At 36.8% G+C, this 12,122-nt stretch overlaps 1 protein-coding gene across 7 annotated transcripts in view; it reads left to right on the top strand.

The window, feature by feature from the left end:
* Positions 1 to 12,122, top strand: part of GULP1 (GULP PTB domain containing engulfment adaptor 1) — a 185,271-nt gene that overhangs the window by 61,834 nt on the left and 111,315 nt on the right. For 6 of the 7 annotated variants that reach the window (XM_087819719.1, XM_087819718.1, XM_087819717.1 and 3 more), the window contains one exon: positions 3,667 to 3,762. The exons of the other annotated variant lie outside the window; for it this stretch is intronic. The gene's annotated coding sequence lies outside the window, so the exon portion shown is untranslated. Of the gene's footprint in view, positions 1 to 3,666; positions 3,763 to 12,122 lie in introns of those variants that run through there. 7 annotated transcript variants of the gene reach the window in all.

Genomic DNA, 12,122 nt, shown 5'->3' with positions numbered 1-12,122 from the left:
TTAGAACTTCCGATAGTAATATAAAGTCTTTCAAATGTTAAGCATGGCTTTTAGCATAGATGTTTTATAAATATTTTATTTAATCACCTAAATATGTTCTAATATATTAAAATACTGCAGTAAAGAACAATGACTTATAATTTTTGTCTTTTGAGATAAGGAAGGAAGGAAGGGAGGAAGGGAGGGGAGGGAGGGAAGGAAGGAAGGAAGGAAGGAGGGAGGGAGGGAGGGAAGGAAGGAAGGAAGGAAGGAAGGAAGGAAGGAAGGAAGGAAGGAAGGAAGGAAGGAAACTAAGGCATGAAGGAAGGAAGGAAGGAAGGAAGGAAGGAAGGAAGGAAGGAAGGAAGGAAGGAAGGAGGGAAGGAGGGAAGGAGGGAAGGAGGGAGGGAGGGAGGGAGGGAGGGAGGGAGGGAGGGAGGGAGGGAAGGAAGGAAGGAAGGAAGGAAGGAAGGAAGGAAGGAAGGAAGGAAGGAAGGAGGGAAGGAAGGAAGGAGGGAAGGACAGAAGGCAGGTGCTTAATATATGGAGAATATTGGGACAAAGTTCTGTTTCTAAAGAATTTGATGCTTAAATCCTTCCTATTTGCAGTGTTTCTGAAATAGTCCTAGTATTAGAAGATAAACTAAGTAGGTGTTGAATTCAAAAAATTAAAACTAATTAAACTACAGAACATTGGACAAAAATAACCATTACTTAAATAAGATTCTTTGACACCTTTGGTAATTACTTAGCTGCTTCTGTGTCAATTCATAGTTAAGGCCTTAATGTAAGAACTAGCAGCTTTCATATTTTGTAGGTTAAGTATATAACTGACATTAAGGAAAACTAAAGTAAAAACCTACCTTTTCCTAATCTAATGAAGGAATTGAGTGAATGAATGTAGTTATTTGGGAGAAGGGCAATGAAGGCAGAGGGAATAAAAAGTTCAAAGGCCCTAAGACATAATGTTTGTATCAAAATCTCAAAAACTCATTTAAATATTATAAAAATAAAAAAGCACACCTCAAGGAAAATAAAAATTATAAAATAAGTATTTAATAAATCAAACATAAAACTTGTACTTCACTTTCAGTTAAGGAAGTACACATTTCAGAAAAAAAAGACAATCTAATCGTCAAAAGATTAGAAAAGAGATTATTGCTGTCAAGGTGGTTGAAATTAGCATTATCATTGGCTATTGGTGGAAGTCTTTTAAGTATATCTTTCTAGAAAACAACTTGATAATATGTATGAAAATACTAAAAAAACAAACAAAAAATGCCAACTAATTTTGTCTTTCCTTTGTCTTTTCTCTTTCCAAGATGAAAAAAAAAAAGATCTGGTTAATTACTCTAGAAATCATGACCTAATTTTACGGTTGCCTTTTATCTGTGTCTTGTTTGAAATGTCCTGTCCAGGATGAACAAATCTATTTCTAGAGAAGGAAGAATGTGATAATTCAGTCTTTACATTTTGAGGAAAGATAAAAAAAATAGCTTTCAGATGGCATAGATGCAAAAAGGAAGAAATAAGATGTTTGAGATCTGTCTTTAGTGTAATTTAAAAGAGTAAAAAAATAGGCCTAGCTTTACCAATGGTCTCTATCAAAGTTATGGAAGGAGGCAGAACAAAACAGGTATGTTTTCGTATATTTGCCCCCTCCCAAAAAATAACACCAAACACACAAAACACTCTTTGCCCTTTTGGTAAGGAGAGATAGTATTCAGAGATATATACTGTGAATATTCCTGCTACTATTTGAATTTAGGTCAGAGATACGTTTGAAAATACCAAATTAAGGGAAGGCATGATTTGTGCTGTTGCATCTTGAAGGAAAAATCCTTTTGTTTGTTAGCATACAAATGTAAAAATCTAAACCAACTGCTATGCCTGGTTTAGTTATACATGAGAATGAATAGAAGGGTAAGCTACCTAAACACTTCTCCATAGCAGTCAAAGTGGGATTGTGCTGGGCAGTGAGACAGACGTGAGCAAAGCAAGGACGATGGGCCAGGTACAGAAGGTCACCACAGTGGAAAGTCCTGGGTGCCTAGCAAAGGACAATTGTAGGGTGGGACCTTGCCCCCAAGGTCACCTTTCCTACCCTAGCATATCCCTGGTCCTGCACTTGGGACCCCCTGATGTTTCCTCCCTAGAGATAACATCTAGGCCTCAGTTGTATTTCAGCTCCAAGCCCAGAAAAGCAACAAAACCAGTCAAGGCTGACCTCAGGACCAGCTGCATTGAATAATGATCCCCAGGGACCTACCCTAAAATTTCCACCCTTAAAGCCTTTAGGGCATTTTGCTTAGCATAATACTCTCCAGGTCCCTCCATGCTATCTCAAAGGGTAAGAGATACTTTTTTTTTTTTTTAACAGCTGCGTAGTGTTCCATGGTGTAAATGTCCCATGGCTTTTTTTATCCACTCATCTACTGATGGGCACTTGGGTTGTTTCCAGACCTTAGCTATTGTAAACTGTGCTGCTATGAACATAGGGGTGCATATACTCTTTCTGATTGGTGTTTCAGGTTTCTTAGGATATATCCCCAGAAGTGGGATCACTGGGTCAAATGGCAGAGAGTATTATGCTAAGCGAAATAAGCCAGTCAGAGAAAGACAAGTATCACATCATCTCACTCATGTGGGATCTAAAGAATAAAATAAACCAATGAACAAAATAGATCCAGAGACATAGAAGCATGGAACAGACTGACAAATCTCAGAGGGAAGGTGGGGGTGGGTTGGTGGGTGGGAAGACATTAACCAAAGAATTTGTATGCATATATGCATAACCCATGGACACAGACAGTGGTGTGGTGGAGGACGGGGTGGGGGTGGGGTACTGGGTTGAAGGGGTCAATGGAGAAAAAAAGGGGACATCTGTAATACTTTCAACAATAAAGATAAATTTAAAAAAAACAAAAACAACCCTTAGAACAGAGGACCCAGCTTGCTCTCCCTCCTGGACATGCCCTCACCTTTTTCTTCTGCCGTCCATTCCCCTTCCCCACAAGTGCCTTATGATTACCTTCCTCACTTCCAGGCTCCAAGGGCCCTTCTTATGCCTCTATAACTTGTTTCTTAAGCCCATTTCTTCTTTGAATTCCTTCTTCCACCTCTGCGGATTATAAATAAATGCTCCCTTATAGTTTGAGTCTTGGCTCTGAATTCTTTCCTAGCCACTCAAGTACCAAGATTGCTGAACCCAGGTCTGGTCTGACCCCACCAGTCTTAACACCCAGTGCTGTTCCGCCACCTCCAACATGATGAAAGTTAAAATAGATAAATGCTTCCTAAAATTCTGTTTCACCTTTTTACTCATGGGCAGGGCTGTGGGCTTGATCAACTAGCTAATATGTGAAGGAGAGAGCTGATATTAGTTGTACAGCCTGAGGGAGACGGTGTATATATCTTGGGTTAAAACATTTAGTTTATTATCTAGCAATCTTGCTATTTGCCTTATCTAGCAACTGTTTGTTACTCTACTTTTTCAAAAAACTTACATCATTTACCATTGTTTCCCTTTTGGTAGGTAACTTCCTTGAATTTTCACAAGAAACAATTAGAATTTTAGAATATGTATTGTAATCTCTAAATTGAGATATACATAAATGTAATTATTAATTCTACTAAGTCCAATTTTAATTTTATTTTTATTTATATGTGATTCCATCTGATACACAGAGGAAAGTGATTGAAGGAGAACTTGGATGGCAACTGCATGATTGAAACTGTCCAAAGTCAAGTGTCTCTTCTTTCAACTAAAGTTAGCGTATCCAGGTAAGAATAAGTGATAGTTTATTTATATACTATTGAAGAAAAGATTTGAAACTGCAAAAAATGTTTTTATTTTGTATCAAACATTTAAAAAGAAAATGGTAAAATACATAAAAGCAAAATAAAATTAAAATCACTATTGAGCCTGTTTTCTAAAAATAACTTGTATAATTTTGTTCTCTATCATTTGATTTTTTGTTCTGTTCTTTTTCCCTTTACATGAAGTTGAGATAATATTATATGTATTCTCTGTTGAATTTCTTTATTATTTTTGTAACAAATCTATTTAGTCCTACTTGGTAGTGTTAGTGTTTCATAGTTCCCCTTGTATGTGTTAATATGAATAAATGATTTTTAAATATTTTAGATGTGTTTATTATTCAGAGACTATGCTTATAGATAGATATATACATCACTCTTTTTGCATTAGTAGTTACTAAAGTTAGCATCACTGTTTCAATGGTTATAATATTTTAAAGGCTTTTTTATTCTTATTGTTGACCCATTGACTTAAATATTTTTTATTCAAAGAATTTTCCTAACAAAATCTAGTTGGTGTAGAAGGAAAAATTCAAAATTAAGATTCTAAATTTTGGTTGCAAGCAGTAGCATCCTCCACTCACATATATTCAGCCATTATATCCCTTACATAACTAAGCCTAGAAGAAATGTGAATATTATATTTGCATAATCTTTCCACATTGTCTAAAACATATCATTTATAAATGATGGCAAGTATACATTTATTCAGCTAATATTTATTAAAAACTTATTATTACAGTAAGCCTAAGCACCTTGATTATTTGAATGAGGTGGTGGTGATGGCAGACATTAAGGGCAGGAAGGTACAGGAACAGTTTCCTGGGTCTTCTAATTTTCGATAAAACATGGCAACATAGAAAACATGTTTCAGTTCCTTAGGTACAGGTAGGATGTACTAAGCGCCAAGAAGGAAGTAAAAGGGAAGGGCAATTGCTGGTAATGCTTTCCGAATGGGACTTGAAGGATGCTTCACAAATGAGACACCGATTTTAGTTGCATGTAAGAAGTACAAAGTCAAGACAGTGTGACAGAAAGAGAAAGGTTTAGTTTTGAGACTAAATGAAGTTTAGATTCAAATGTGACTTTAACATAGTTTTAAGCTTTTAGAAATATTAAAAGATACATCCTCATGGACATAACAGTATATTGGGCAGAAAGTGTGATTAAGATGATGCAGCCATTCAAGATAGTGGGAGAATAAACATGACGAAATGGGACGCAGTGTTAAGAAAGCAGCAGGAAGGAGGTACAAGTACAATTTCTTCTGCCCCCTTCTGCTTTAATAGGTGAGACTAATAGCACTCTTGCCTGAAGAGAGTCCCTGGGGAAACACCTCAGTGGGGAGCAAATTCAAATCCTATTCAAGGGATGTATCATGCCCTATCTGCATTTAAATACAAAAGAAAATAGCCTTTAAGCCATTGTAGAAATTAAAGAAACTATTTTGCTTTCACTCACCTTAGGTTGTATATTTAAAATTTATATTCAGTAAATGATACTTCTGTTCTAATAATAAGTGATATTCAAATTAATCTTTACTTGTATAATAATAATATTAGTTTTCATTTAATGAAGAGATTTAAAGGAAAAATGTTCTATATATTTATGTAATATGTAATTGTAATGAATAGTTCCTTTATAGATTAATTGCTATTTGAACGAAATAGTGAAACCTGGCAAAGTAATGTTCATCACATATGTTGGTCTCTGTGTTGCAAAGTGGTGAACTCTGGGTCTTCCAGTGTAAACTAATTAGTTATGCTCTGAGGGTATCATTTACTATACTAAAGCCTTCACTTATTTAGAAATAACATCTTTATTAAATGGTTTAATGTGCTTTAGAGCAGGATTTACGTTGAAAACAAAGATAAATAAAATTTCTAATAGAAATGTTTTTAAAAAGGAAATGTTTTGGAGAATAGGATTTACCTTAGTACGTGCAACGCACAGGGAAAAGGGAGTGGCTGTCTCAGAGGAGTAAAGTGGCAAATCATGAATTTTACATTTCATAGCTCATCAGTAATGGCCTGATCATTGAAACTGAAAGCGTTTCGATCACTGGGCCGTGCTGCGCCTTCCTGCCGTTCCTCCCCCATTGGCAAAGGGAGCGTGCGTGGCGAGTTTGAGTTATGTGCCCTGTGCGGGAACCAGGGCACTTGATGAACAATTCTCTCCAGACTGCTCGCTCGGAGAGGGCAGGCTCCCCCAAGGAACTTCAGAGTTTGGGGACCAGGATGCGGAGGGAATGTGGGACAAGTGAAAACAATGTATGTTTGATAAGACCCTTCTTCCAAGCTGCCTTTCAAAAGCCCTAAATCTCTAAATGCACTTTATCTCATAATAAGGATTTTGCCAGTAAAATTAACATAGATTAAATAATAATGTTGCTTAGGGTTTGATAAATATCTACTATTATGAAAAATGCTTTTGATCTTTTAGACAGGTTTTTTAACTACCGGTCACGTGCCAGTTGATGTCCTTAGCACTGAATATAAAATTGTGAACAGCAGAGTGAGTTCTTGCTTTGTTTGGAACTTATAGTCTAGTGAGAACTGAAATACAACAATTAATATACTACAATGAGTCTAGGGTAGGACGTGTATTAGTTTCCTAGGGTTACTCTAAGAAAGAACCACAAACTGGGCGGCTTAAAACAACAAAAATTCTGGAGGCTGGAAGTCTCAAATCAAGGTGTCAGCAGGGTCACGCTTCCTCCAGCGTCTTTAGGGGAGACCCTTCTTTGTTTCTTCCAGCTTCTGATAGCTCCCTGTTCCTTGACTTGTGCAGCCCGCCTCCAATCTTCGGCTCCATTTGCCCGTGGCTTTCTTCCCTGTGAGTCTTTGGGTGTGTCCCCTCCTCTTATAAATATATCAGTCATTGGACATGGGGTCCCTCGTAATTCCACAGTTTTATCTCAAGATCCTGAACTAATTACATCTGTAAAAACCCCATTTCCAAATGAGGTCACATTCTGAAGTTCTGAGTGAACGTGGATTTTGGGGAGATTCTCTTTAGCCCACTCTAGGAGGGTACAGTACTGTTGGTGTCCCCAGCAGGGACCCTGGGCCTATTCCTGGGGCACGTTAGAGGAGGCTACCTAAAGGAAATGATGTCTAAACGAAGGGTGAACGTTCAGTCAGGAGGAACCGAATATATTGTGGACCCTCCCAGCATCTGAGGAAACAGCTCGTTGGAAGAACTGGAAGTAGTTCAGTGCAGCTGGAGTCCAGAGTGGGCAGGGCTGGGCAAGGGCGGAGAGGAGAGGCATGGTGAAGAGGGTAGGGCAGCTGGCACGGAGGCTAAGGGACCTGGCATTACCCTGAATGTAGTGTGGTGCTGCTGGAGGGGTTAAGCAGCTGAGCAGCCAAATAGGATTTGTGTTTAACAAACCCCACGCTGGGTGCAGTGTGGGAACAAGGAATGATGGAGCGATGCTGAGAAAGAAAGCTGGCTGCGAGACTCCGCGGCACTCCAGGGTCGAAGTAATGGAGGCTTGGAGGAGGAGATGCTGGTGGGGTGAAGAAAAATAAATGCAATAATGGTATGTTGAAAGAGTGGAATTGATTCTGTGTGAATGGGTGACAAAGGGTGAAAGGAGAGGAATCAAGTATAATGGCCCAGGAAGCTAGAGAGAGAGAGAGAGATTCAGTTTTGGATATTTTCAGTTTGGGTTGCTGTGGCACTTCCAAATGAGTATGTTTAAGAGGCATTGTTAATACGGGACAGGCGATGTTGAGTAAGGAACTCTTAGTATATAAAGGCTACCTGAAATTGTGGGGGATATTTGAGAAAAAAACTTTTATTTCTATATCCAACACAGAAATATTATGCACACTGAAATAATGACATTTAGAAATATTTAATGGCATAGGAAATAGTCATTTAAAATGCAAAAAGAACAAAAGTGAAAACAAAACTGGAACGCACAGCTGCATCTACAGTAAGATTCTAATACCCTATATGCCTGACCTGACTACCTTCAGTATTAAATACTGAAAGTAAGTGCTCCTAAATGTTAGCAGTGCTTATTTCTAGGTGATTTTAATTTTATTCTTCTTAACTTATTTTTAAAGGTCATTGGAGCATATACTACTTTTATAATAAGAAAAAAAAATGCTTTATTGAGGGTAAATTTTAGCACATAAAATGTATCAGAAGTAGGATTTTACTAGTGTAGTATTTTTGAAAATATGTAATTGATTTCAAGGATTGGGTGTTTTTGTTTTGTTTTGCTTGGTTTGTTTTTTTGTTTTGTTTGTTTTTTGGGGGGATTGGGTATCTTTTGACTTAGGAGGAAAAAGAGTTGTGAATGAATAGAATTATACTACCTGAGCCAGGTATTTCATAAAATATCTTGAAATATACATTGAGATATGGATTGTGCATCCTTAGTATGGTTAATAAGGTATTTAATAAATCAGAGAAAAAATTACTACTTTTGGACATAAAGTGGAAAATAAATTAGATTTATTGAATAAATTACAAAGCATTCTTCACTTGAGTTTGAAAACTGTATCAGTGTATGAGCAATTTAATAAATCAAGATTTGGATCCTTTTATGTAAGTTGTCATTCATAATGCCAGGTTGCCTTATGTAAGGTGATTAGACATAACATTCCTGTGCAGATTTTACTAGTTTCTATAAGCCACAAGTGGTATTTAGATTTCTGGAATGCAGAGTTAGAGCTTTAATATTAAATCTACTTTACATATCCAAGGGTCATGCTGGGAGAAGAGAACATATTTGCATGTTCTTCTGTTCTTTTCTACTCAGTTTCAGAACATTAAACAACTATTCCATTAAAATTTTAAAATTATTTTTATGCTATTTCCTTTCTTTGGAGTTACCAAGAGATAACACAGGGTAATTAATACCTCATAATAACTTTCATAGAAGGCTGAATGCCAGCTAGCACCTGCAGTGGGGAGAATCATTTGACATTTATGTGGCAGTCTGTTTTTTTTCCCTTCAAATTTTGATAATTGCTTAAATAGAATTGTTTGCTTTGCTTTGTCAATAAAATTATTTGCTAATCCTGACACCTAGGAGGAAATAGAAAAATGTTGTTTAACTATAGTTCAAAATTCAAACATGACTTGTTAATGGCTATAAAGTAAGCAGACCCTCTTTCTTTAAAAATAGTTTTAAATATACTCAACTAATGTGTATACTGGAAATAAATTTGTTGGTTAATTTGTTGGAAAATATAGATTAATAATTATAATACAAAAGGAGCATAAGCTTACATTTTACTCATCTCAGTGTGGATTTTGACTTTTTTGCAAGCAAGTTTACATCCCTTATATCATTTAGTTAAACTATCCCAAGAATATTTTAAATGGCTTGTCCTATTCAAATTTTGACTTATTTAGTACTATCAATGTGGAATTTTACTAGAAAATCTATCTACTTGGAGTTTATGGGCCTTTTATAAAACCCTGTTCTTGGGGGGAGTTTTCTAAACTCTTGAGTGAGGATTAAAATTCTGCTTGGGATCCTAAGCAACATTAATAATATTAATAATAATGGCCAGAGTTATATATTGTATGGTTTGTGTCAGGCACTGCTCTAAGCTGTCTGTGCAAATCAACACATTTAGTCCTCATGGAGAAATTTTGAGGTAGTTTACAGGTGAGAGAGTTTAGGCACAAAGAGGTGACATAAACTTGCCCGAGGTCAAATGGCAGAGCTGGGATTAGAACCCAGTTAGAGTCCTTGTTTTGTTCATTACACTCTACCGCAGATTTTCAGCCTTTTGCATCTCATCACATAAACCAATTACTGAAATTCTACGGCACACACAAAATATTTTTTTTGCCGATCTGACAAAAAATAGGTATAATTTGCGTCATTTACACCAGATGGCTATTGTGTTGGCTGTTTTCTTTTTTTTTCTTTTTTAACAGTCTAAGGGAAAAGAAGTCAGTGCCCCTAACTAAATAGTCAGGTATTGCATATTTTAAAAATTCTTGCAGCACACTGCTTGAAAATCACTACTCTACTGCATAAAGACATACATTAGCATGAGAGCAAGTATTTTAGTCCCAAAATCAAACTAGTCAGTATTCCCATGTCATCTTCTCCTGAGACAATCTGACATTCAGCTCTATGCTAGACACGTTACCTATTTCATCTTCTCCCACACTTCTGTACCTCCCTCCCCCTCATATTCCAGTCATTTCAGATCCCTTAACTCTTCTCTTCTTCTAATATTTTTTTTATTTGCATGTTTTCTAGTATGTATCACTATAAAGAGATTCCAAGATAAACCTCTAATTTTGTTTAAGAAGGATTTTACTATCTTAAAATGGTGTTTTCATCCTTTAGTTCTGTGCCCTGTGATGCTAATGCAAACAGCAACAGCAAGTTTTCAGGGTGATGGGATTATTAAAGGAGCTTTTGATATCTCCTTTTATAATTTAAACTTATATTTTATATTAAGATATATTTCAAAAGGAAAATTATAGATTCTCTATTCCTTATGATAAACCAAGCACATGCAGCAATATCTGACTTACAAGCCCAAATCTCTGGATAGAACACAAAATAAATACATATAATTTGATGCAGAATTATGCTGGGAAATAAGTCAGAGTACCCTCAGTAGACCAAAAAGTAGGAGAAATCCAGAAAAGGACACAGTGTCAGATTTGAGAAGGAAGCTACAACACGAGATATGCACAGGGGAGGACTGTTAACCAAACGTGGGAGTGGCACCAAGAATGTTCCATATCTGCAAATGTAGGCTCCAGGTTCCTGGAGAAGCAGAGAGGCTGGGGATATGTCACTAGTTGCTTAGTTGGGATATAGCAGAGGAGTGTTCAAGTATTGAAACCTGCAGAACCCCATTTATCTGCTGTGGTCAGGACAGTGAGGATGTAAGCTTGGATGAGACAAAAACAGTGACATGTTCAGATGAGCAGCAGTGATGAGAAGCAGGCGACTCCGCTACCAAAGCTGCCCTTTCTTCAGCCTGCTCGCCCATGGCCCCGCTCTCCCTGAAGGGACATGACCGCCCCGAGAGGACAGGAGCTACTGCAGGAGCGGGGTGCAGTTGATATACACAGCCAAGGGTTGTCAGAAATGTCGCTTGAATAGGAGAGAGCCAAGCTGAAATCAAGTGAATTAGAAACTTGATGATATTCCTTTAACATTTCAACTAGGCCAGAGCATAAGTGGGAAATAGTTCAACGTAAAATTCCACTGTATGTTGAAAATGTTAGAAATAATGTTAAAAATCAGGAATGAAGGTAGAAGACAAAGGTCATTATGGAGTTTCAAAACAAAGCACATTATTTTTTGAGAATGCTATCTTTTTTTTATTGTTTTGTTTTGTGTAATTCTAAAATTGGTACAATGTCCAATTTTTTGTTATATCATGGACAAATATTTAAACACTGACCATAGAAAATATTTAAATCTCAAACAGAGTGATAACCAGAGATTCAGAAAGTTATTTTCTGATAAGTGTAGGTTAACATCAGGGATAATTTTTTTTTTTGAGCATATTTATTCTTTCTTCTCAGGAACAGTATAAACAATGTTGAAGAAAATAAACTGTGATAAAAAATAACGTATTTGGATGCAAAGAAGTAAAGAGTGCACCTTTTCATCTCTGCCCCAACCCTCATTAAGGAAATAAATTGAATCCACTTTAAAAGTAGTGGATGGCATTCTACTTTATCAGGCTTTTATAATGACTGTGTATTTATTCTAGAAATAGAGAGCTGTGCAAAGTCTGTCTGTGTGTAGGGAATAAAGAATATTTTTCTATTTCCTGAGCTTTGGAAGTTTTCAAATAATAACAAAGTATTTTCATTTTTTTATTCCAAGGTTGTACTAGCTTTGGCTTGTTTTTTTCTTTTGCCAAACCTAGATATGATGTTATTTGGTTATTCAATTTATTATTCTCAAGCCTAATAGATTCCCAGTCATACTCTTAATATTTCATTGCAAACAAACACATTAAGTTAGCGTTGAATTCTTGGGCAATTCTTCTCCTCATAGTGAGAAGTATAATGCTGAAACTTGGAATCTTTCAGATTCCTATGTTGTTGTTTTTCATATGTGTCTTTATTGACTTCAGAGAGAGGAAGGGAGGAGAGAGAGAAACATCAACGATGAGAGAATCGTTGATCAGCTACCTCTTGCACGCCCCCCTACTGGGGACTGAGCCCCCAACCCAGGCATGTGCCCTGACCTGGAATTGAACCCCGATCTCCTGGATCCTAGGTTGATGCTCAACCACTGAGCGACTCTGGCCAGGCTGGATTTCTATGTTTTTTCCAACTTGCAGAATTGTTAGTTCACCAATGTTTTT

This window comes from Miniopterus natalensis, chromosome 8 (genome assembly GCF_054644295.1).
Source record: "Miniopterus natalensis isolate mMinNat1 chromosome 8, mMinNat1.hap1, whole genome shotgun sequence".
Taxonomy (NCBI): domain Eukaryota; kingdom Metazoa; phylum Chordata; class Mammalia; order Chiroptera; family Miniopteridae; genus Miniopterus; species Miniopterus natalensis.
This window is presented reverse-complemented; position numbering and strand designations above follow the sequence as displayed.